This window comes from Terrapene carolina, unplaced genomic scaffold (genome assembly GCF_002925995.2).
Source record: "Terrapene carolina triunguis isolate 2854851 unplaced genomic scaffold, T_m_triunguis-2.0 Scaffold198, whole genome shotgun sequence".
Lineage (NCBI taxonomy): Eukaryota > Metazoa > Chordata > Testudines > Emydidae > Terrapene > Terrapene triunguis.
The window spans coordinates 3463679-3472149 of record NW_020664549.1 but is presented as its reverse complement, the minus strand read 5'-3'; the positions used below and the strand labels follow the sequence as shown (position 1 = coordinate 3472149).

The 8471-nt window shown below is 45.4% G+C and overlaps 1 protein-coding gene across 1 annotated transcript in view; it reads right to left on the bottom strand.

Annotated features, from left to right (window-relative positions):
- The window catches only part of LOC112114687 (G1/S-specific cyclin-D3-like), a 64665-nt gene extending 56519 nt beyond the window's left edge, over positions 1 to 8146 (bottom strand). Inside the window, exon 1 of the mRNA XM_026655172.1 lies at positions 7964 to 8146. The gene's annotated coding sequence lies outside the window, so the exon portion shown is untranslated. The remainder of the gene's footprint in view (positions 1 to 7963) is intronic.
- Positions 8147 to 8471: the final 325 nt, after the last annotated feature.

The following is an 8471-nucleotide window of genomic DNA, read 5'->3' as shown; positions in this document are numbered from 1 at the left end:
AGCTCCCTTCACCGCGTATTGTGCAAACTGATCAGAGCAGGCTGGCTGTTTCAGCACATCCACTCCTTTGCCTTTCCAAGAAGGAAAATCTTGCATCTGACCAGTGATAAGACCCATTGAAAGCTTCCTTTCCCGGTACAGCTGATCTCATTGTAACCTTCAAACCCTAAAGCTTCAGTCAAATGAAGAGAGAGAATAGAACAGAGCATAAAACCCAGTGAGTCACCGATTAGGCAGGGCCAGCTGACCAGAGATCTGCAATAGTTCTCGGCAGCTGGGACTCGGGACAGCCTGTAGGTATGGGTCTACATGCCTGGTTGATTAGACATGGCACTGTGACTCAAAAGCAGAGCCATGTGCTGCTTACAGACCAGAAATGAACAGCTTTTAATGTCAAGTATCAGAGGGGTAGCCGTGTTAGTCTGAATCTGTAAAAAGCAACAGAGGGTCCTGTGGCACCTTTAAGACTAACAGAAGTAGTGGGAGCATAAGCTTTCGTGGGTAAGTGAGGTTCTTACCCACGAAAGCTTATGCTCCCAATACTTCTGTTAGTCTTAAAGGTGCCACAGGACCCTCTGTAGCTTTTAATGTGGGAGTCATTTAACAGGTCCAGCAAACAGCAGTATTCCCAGCACCCCTTCTAACTCACAGATGCACCCTGGGGTTCCAATCTGGCCAGCTGCTGGGTCTTTACAGGGTGCTCTAGGGTCATCCTGGGACAGCGGCGTGAGACAGCCAAGAAACCCTAGATTTATCATCTCTGATGCCTCAACAAGTGTGGAGGCGAGGGGGAATGCAGGACTAGGAGCTAGGAACACCTGATTTCTAATCCCAGCCCTGACACCGCCTTCCCTCTGTGACCTTGGGGAAATCACTTCTCTTCTCTTCTTGGTTCTTCATCTGTGAAATTGGAAGTACAATACCTACCTCACCGTGAGTATCTAGTCCAGCCTCCAGCATCACACAAGCCATAAAACTTCACTCATGCATTCCTGCATGCAGTCCAATAACTTGTGGCTGAATTAGAGCATTACCTTTTAGAAAGATATTCAATCTTGATTTAAAGACTCCAAGTGATGGAGAATTCACCACTTTCCATGGGAAGCTGGTCCAGTGGTTAATTATGCTCTCAGTTAAAAATGTGGATTTTATGTCCAGCTTTAGCTTTATTGGCCTAAACTTCCAGCCACCGGATCTTGTTGTGCCTTTGTCTTCTAGATTAAAGAGTCCTCTGTGTAGGTATTTATAGATTGTGATTTAATTACATCTTAATCTTTCAATCTAAATAGACCGAACTCCTTAACTTGCTCATTTTAAGGTGTGTTTTCCAGACCACAGATCATTCTTTTAACTCCTCTCTTGAGCCCCTACAATTTTTCCACACACTTTTTAAAAGTGTGAACACCAGAATTGGAGACAATGTCCAACAGTAGTCTCACCAGTGCTACCTAGAGAGTCAATATCACCTCTCTACTCTTGCTCGATATTCCCCTGTTGAAACATCCAAGGATTATGTTAGCCCTTTTGCCACCCACCACACCAGGATTTCATATACAGCTGGATAACAAAGCTGTGGCCAACATATCTGTGAGAATAAAAGCTTAGTAGGTTTAAATAAAAAGCTATTGATATGAATAATTAGAGCATCCAAAGTTACATTAGATAGGATTAATATAATAAAAATAACAATGACAGCATGACTGTAAGTCCCCTGTTTTATGGTTCTCTCTCCTCCATGGCATAAGCTAACCACTGACTGATAGGATTAGGAAGAAACTTTCTCTGTGGATAGGCTATTCCATACTTGCCCACTTGCAACATACTCTGAACATCTGGTATTGATACATAACTAGATGGACCCCTGATCTGATCCAATCTGTCAATTCCTATGTTTGTAAAAGGTTTTTAGCAGCAGAAGGCTGAAGAAAGTATTCCCCCCCCCCCCCCCCCCCGGTTTTGCAAGTCTGGAGGGTAACAATGTCTTTCAAAATCTCCAGAAGGAGCCTGAAGATATTCTGGTAACGCACCGCCCTCTAGTGGCAAAGGTAATCAAAGTTGTGTTTTGTTGGGTGAACATGTAAGTGTGTGGGTTCATTAGCTAGGTAAGGAAGGTGGGGCAGAGATGAGGATACCCTGCCCCATATACTAGTACTTGGGAAATAAAGGCGCCTGTTTTGTAGGAGATCTTACTAGACAAATACAGACTGGGACTGGACCAAAGACAAAAACAAAGGGAAGGAAATGAACTCTTTTCAGCAGCTGGTGCCACAAGTCTAGCAAAGCATCAGCAAGATTTTTTTCAGATGTCAATCAATTATTCTGTCGCTTCTCCCCCCAAGTGATACTTTTCAAAGTCTGCTTATCTAGCCATCGCTTTTAAAGCTAAAAAGGACCACAGATCATCTAGCCGGACCTCCTGTAAATCAAAGGCCATGGAATTCCACTTAGTTACCCCCTATATTAAGCCCAACAACTTGTGCCTGACTAAAGCTTATCTTCCAGAAAGCCATACCATCTAGATCTGAAAACATCAAGGTTATCCATCCATGTTCCTATGTGGCCTCCTTCATCATAACACCTGAGTGCCTCCCAAGAGTAAAAATGACAACGTCATGGTCTAGTCACACCTAAGGAGCCTGGAATCACTGTCATCCTTTACACACATGAATTGAAGCTTTACTTCTCCTCCTTTGAGATCAGTGAGCATCATTATAACCGTTCAGCTGAAGCACAGGGAGGTTATATGAGCCTGCCTGCCGTCAAACAACAGTTCAATGAACACAACCCAGGAATCTTGACTCCCACTCCTATCTCTGTCTGACTAAATCATGCAGAATATTTCCAACACAATTCAAAACACCTGACATTGAGGGTTTTTTTTTTTTTTTTTGATTTTGCATTTTGCCACAAATTAGAAAGTGGTTCCTTTTTAAATAAAATTTTCCTGCTAAAATGAGAAACACTTTGGGATGAAAATTAAAAGTCTTTGAGAAAAACAGATTTCACTGGAAAAACACGTGAAAGGTGACAATCCTGCTTTTTTTCCTTCCAGTTAGATTACCAATTTCATAAGATTCTGGGGAAAATGGGAAAAATGACAGCAGCCAAATGTTTCCAGTGAAAACTTAGTTCACAATTTCACATGACTCTAAGTAATATGAATTTCAAGCTATGCACTTGCCTTGCTCTAATTAGGAACATACGAACTGCCATTCTATATCAGACATGGGGCCCTTCTAGTCCCAAATCCAAGAGTGGCCAGTACCAGCAGCTTCAGAGGTAGGTGCAAGAAACCCGCAGTGAAAATTTATGGAATAACTTGTCCATAGAGGAAGTTTTTTCTTAGCCCTCATCAGTTAGAGGTGGGCTTATGACATGAAGCATGAATGAGTTTTCTTTTTTACTGTACCATGAGGAGGGCTGTTGTACCTATAACACTGGGGCTAGGTCTACACTACCCGCCTGAATCGGCGGGTAGAAATCGACCTCTCGGGAATCGATTTATCGCGTCCCGTTGGGACGCGACAATCGATCCCCGAATCAACGCTCTTACTCCACCAGCGAAGGTGGGAGTAAGCGCTGTCGACGGGAAGCCGCAGAGGTCGATTTTGCCACCGTCCCTACAGCGGGGTAAGTCGGCTGCGATACGTCGAATTCAGCTACGCTATTCGCGTAGCTGAATTTGCGTATCTTAAATCGACCCCCCCCGTAGTGAAGACGTAGCCCCACTGTTTGCTCATAGCTCTGGATTTCAGCTGGGTCATTTGATACCTTGCTCTTGACAGAGCAAGACATGGGCAGTGAGGCCATGAAACACTGCATGGGGAAAGTTTTCCAGGGCTTCTTATTCATCAACTGCTTGCCATGTTGAATAACAGGGCTGCACAGAAGTTTTTGCCTCCCCCCCATTCAAAAACAATTTGCACTGGAGGAGGCTCTGGGGGTAAGCGGTGTGTGTTGGTGAGTGAGCCCACCCCACACTCACCCTGCAGCAGTGGTTCCTGCCCATGGGGCTGGGCCTGCTTCCCGTACTGGGAGGGGCCTGCGACGAAGGGCATCATGACGAAGGAGTGGCTGGGCCAAACCTGAGTGTCATTGCAACCCTGCGGGCCAGGTTGCAACACTACTCAGTTTGGGGGCCCTCTCAAATAGGGGGTGGGGCAAACTGCCTGGTGGGGGATGGTCCTGCTGAAGAATAGAATACCCAGTGCTTATCTAGTGCTTTTCATCAGTGGATCTCAAAGCGCTTTAAAAAGGAGGTCATTATCGCCATTCTACAGATGGGGAAACAGAGGCACAAGGAAGGGAAAAACAACAAGGAGTCTGGTGGCATCTTAAAGACTAACAGATTTATCTGAAGAAGTGAGGTTTTTACCCACGAAAGCTTATGCCCAAATAAATCTGTTAGTCTTTAAGGTGCCACCAGACTCCTTGTTGTTTTTGTAGATACAGACTAACACGGCTACCCCCTGATACTTGATACCATGGAAGGAAGGGAAAGTGACTTGCCCAGGTTCACCCAGCAGGCTGGTGGCACAGCCAGGAATTGAACATAGCTCTTCCGAATCCTGGTCTAGTGCTCTACCCACTAGACAACACTGCCTCTCCTATCACAACTTTTTTCAGGGTTTTCCCCCCATCTCTGAACTAGTGCCAAACAAAGCCACTGTAATATAAAGATCTACATGCTTCACTTCAGAGTGGGGTTTGTTTCCTGAGTTGAGTCTGGAAGGTAACTTGGGAAGGAAAGAAAAAGAATCCCTACCCATGGACAGAGAATAAAGTAATGCCAGCAAACCCCACAGGTGAGACTTAACTGGGAAGGTACTGTTATTTGTCTAACAGCTCCCCACAGGGATTCAATATGGTATTGCAGTCTGCAAAGCGAAAAGGTGCCGATCGAGGCGTGCAAACTGTTGCTCCAGAGAGTCAAACCTATCAAACAGGGGCACCCAAAGGATGAGCCATATTGGCGGCATGACAAGAGCAGGGAGGCTGCACCTAAACTGAAATTTAAATAGTGGTGATCCTAGCAGCCCTCAGTCTGTGGAGTGAGCACAAGAGAAGGAGGCTGTGTGTATGTTGGGCGGGGGGTGAGTGTTGTGGGTGTGGAAGGATGCATGTGAGAGTTGTGAGCACTGATGTGTTAGTGTGAATGGGCAAGAGTGGTGGGCATCACTCTGTGCATGCAGACTCATGCAACAGCGTGTGCGCGCGGGAACCTCAGTACACATGTGATGGCTTTACCAGTGTCCTTGCAGCTGATGTCCTCAACTGAGAAAGGAAGGTGGGGTCTGGAAGAAATACTACCTTGAGCTGTTATCGCTGGCCCAGGTCCCTGGGTAAGATTCTGCCTACTCTGCGTAGCCTTCTGTTCTCTGCTATTGGTCAGAACTTTAGGTGGGGTGGGCTGGGGGACCTGCAAGCCCTGTTCTCTTCGGTAGACAGAAGAGGCCACTGATTGTAAAACACCAGAAATGTCAAGGGAAGGCAAACAAACCGGCAGCAGGCAGCTCTGCTCTGGGTTCTGCAGATACTGTGCGGGGAGCATTAATAATACTGTTGACCTGACAAACTGCCGTGTGAGCCACCAGCTTAATTAGCACTGCATGATCACCAGGGCAAAGCTGGCACTACCTGTCTAAGCCAAGGTTGTAGCGTAGGGAGCCAGATAGGAAATCAAGGACATCTGGGTATTTTCCTAAATGCAACTCTCCTAATGCTCCCTCTGATACAGATGGACCCATTCTATGCAGATTTGTGCCTCTTGTGGTTATTGTAAGGAAGGTGGTATTGTCTAGTGTGGCCAGGACTCCTGGGTTCTATTCCAGGCTCTAAGGAAAGTGGATCTATTGGTTAAGTCCTGGGGATATGGAATCCTAAATTCTATTCCTGGTTTTGAGAAGAAGTATTGTTGACAGTTGGCTTAATGTATTGATGTTTGTAAAGTGCTTTGAGATTCTTTGGTGAAAGAGGCAATGGACATGGTTATTAAGTGTCACTCTTGGTTATTGGTACGGAATTTTTTAAATATTATAGTGGAGTTTCTCTTCCCCGCCTTTTTTTGTTGTTGCAGGGGATTATTTTTGTTTTGTTACACAGAGTTTGTTGGGGGGCCCATACCAAACTGGGGTGAAGCAATTTCCCCTTTGTTTGTCAAAGAGACTAAATGTCTTCATACAAACAATAAAACCAGGCCTCAAGAAGGGAGAACAAAGATGTTCACAACAGATTTCAGTGATGAGCTACCCAAACGGAGCCTTCCCTCTGCTTGTTTTACAAGACTCAGCCCAGTCTTCCCGTGTGTCACAGGGTCTGATGAAGCCCTAAATTTGCCTAAAATTCCCCTTTACCATAGCACTCTGAAATACTAGATATTTCAAACTATGGGAAGGCAGGCTACCAGTCTTGAGGAGAGCAATGTTCCAATCAAGTAGAGGGAATTCTAAGGCCTGAGATAATCAAACAAATAACAATAACAACAAGAATAATAATGCTTTGCATTTATATCACACCTTTCACACAAGGTTCTCAGTGTAATTACCACAGGTGGGTAGATAATATTAACATCCTTCCTGTCGCATAAATGGGGAAACTCAGGCACAACAGTGCCTTGCCTAAGGTCACTGAGTGAATTAGTGACAGAGGCGGGACTAGATCCTAAGCTCTAAATAACACTCCCTCACTCTGTACTGTGCCCCCACCTACTTGCCCCTCACACGGGCTCCCTGTTGAATGAAATATCTGAGTTCCTGGCCCTAATCTTCTAAGGACAAGGAGAGGCTGAGCTATTTTTTGTGGGATATTTCTCCTGGACTTAGAGACTGTTGATGTATTTACACGGAGTAATTGCACCATTGCTCAATGCTCTGGTGTGGTGCTTGATGTTCATATGCTCTCTCAGCCATCCCCACTCCCATCTCGCCATATTAGCATTTTACATCCATTCCTAACCTGGGTGTCACATGATGGAGTCCCTAGCTTGACAAATATATGACACACAGTGAATTAACATCATGGCACCCCAGAGATGCGTCACTTTCTTGCTATGGATTCAGGTGGGCCATATTACAGGTAGGTACCAGCTATTTCATGTTATGGATGGATATCAGGTATGCCAAGCTACAGCTACAGATTCAGACATGCCATGCTAGGTACCACATAAGCCAAGGTGGAGGTAGGGTATGAATTCAGGTGTGCAGTGCTAATGGTATATACTTGGTATGCCACGCTACCTCTTGGTTTGAGAGTCAGCTATTACTCTTATAAACATTACTGGCTAAGCCTGACCCTGTGCTTTAGCTCCAGGCAGTAGCAGTGAGTTGAGGTTTTCATCCAGACTACCTAGAGCGCTCCTTCCCCTTTTCACCCAAACTGGTTCAGACCCATGTAAACAGTTAACCAGAGGATTCCACCATAAGGTACCAGCGCTAAGTCCTCTCACAAGTCGCTTCTCCCATGGTCACCTGTAATCTTGGTTTATTCATGAAGGTCCTGCTTTTCAGAAGTGCTGGGCCACTGCAACTCCACTTACAAGATGCAGGGACTCAGCACTTGTGAAAATCCTGCCCTGTGTCTTTTGCAAGAAGACACAGACATCTTAACTCACTAATGGGCAGAAAAGCTTCTACGCCTCCACTCCAGCACTTCTGGCAAGGCCACACACACCTGCCGTAGGCTACAGAAGTTACTGCGTCACTGGTTTGTTGGGTTCCGACACCATCTGCACAACAAGGGGATATATATACATAACGAACCCTGCACCGAGATCTACTTCCAATAAACAATCGCTCCCTGTCAAGCAACCACTCCGAAGTGTCTCTGAGATTCTTATGTTCGACCAACCTCTTTGGAACCAATTTTTTCCTGGTCCTTTGTTGTTTATGACATGAGATCTCTCTCTTTCTCTTTCTCCTTTTCAATTTACACTTTACAGTAAAAATGCAACTAAATTGCCTCCTACCTTTCTTGACGATCAGGAAATTTGCTTCACCGGACATGTTTCCTTTCAGCAATCCAGTCTTTCCTCTCCTCCACCCCCTCCTTTTTCCATGGGTTACTGTTTTTGCTACCATCGCTTCTGAAAAACGAGCGCTGCGTGGAAGCTGCATTGCAATCTGAATTGACCGAGATCAGGACCTTTAATTTCCAGCGTGGCAGCTGTTGTTTACATTGCTTTTTTGCAACACAGTTATTGGTTCCTAAGATGCTTCTCTCCCCCCACCCATGTAGTTAAACAGGAAGCAAGAGGTGGGAGCTGTAGGAGGGGGGTTTCCTGTTCTGTAGTTTCTGAAGCACACAACCGACTTCTGACATTCACCAAATTTTGATCACAAGATCTGAACACCCTAGAAGGGAAATTGAAGCTGTGCTCAGAAAGCACTGCTTACTGAGAAACGACCCGACGAATATTTCAAGCAACCCAACCAAGTGATTTAGGCCCTTCATATGAGCTTAACGAGAGACTTTTT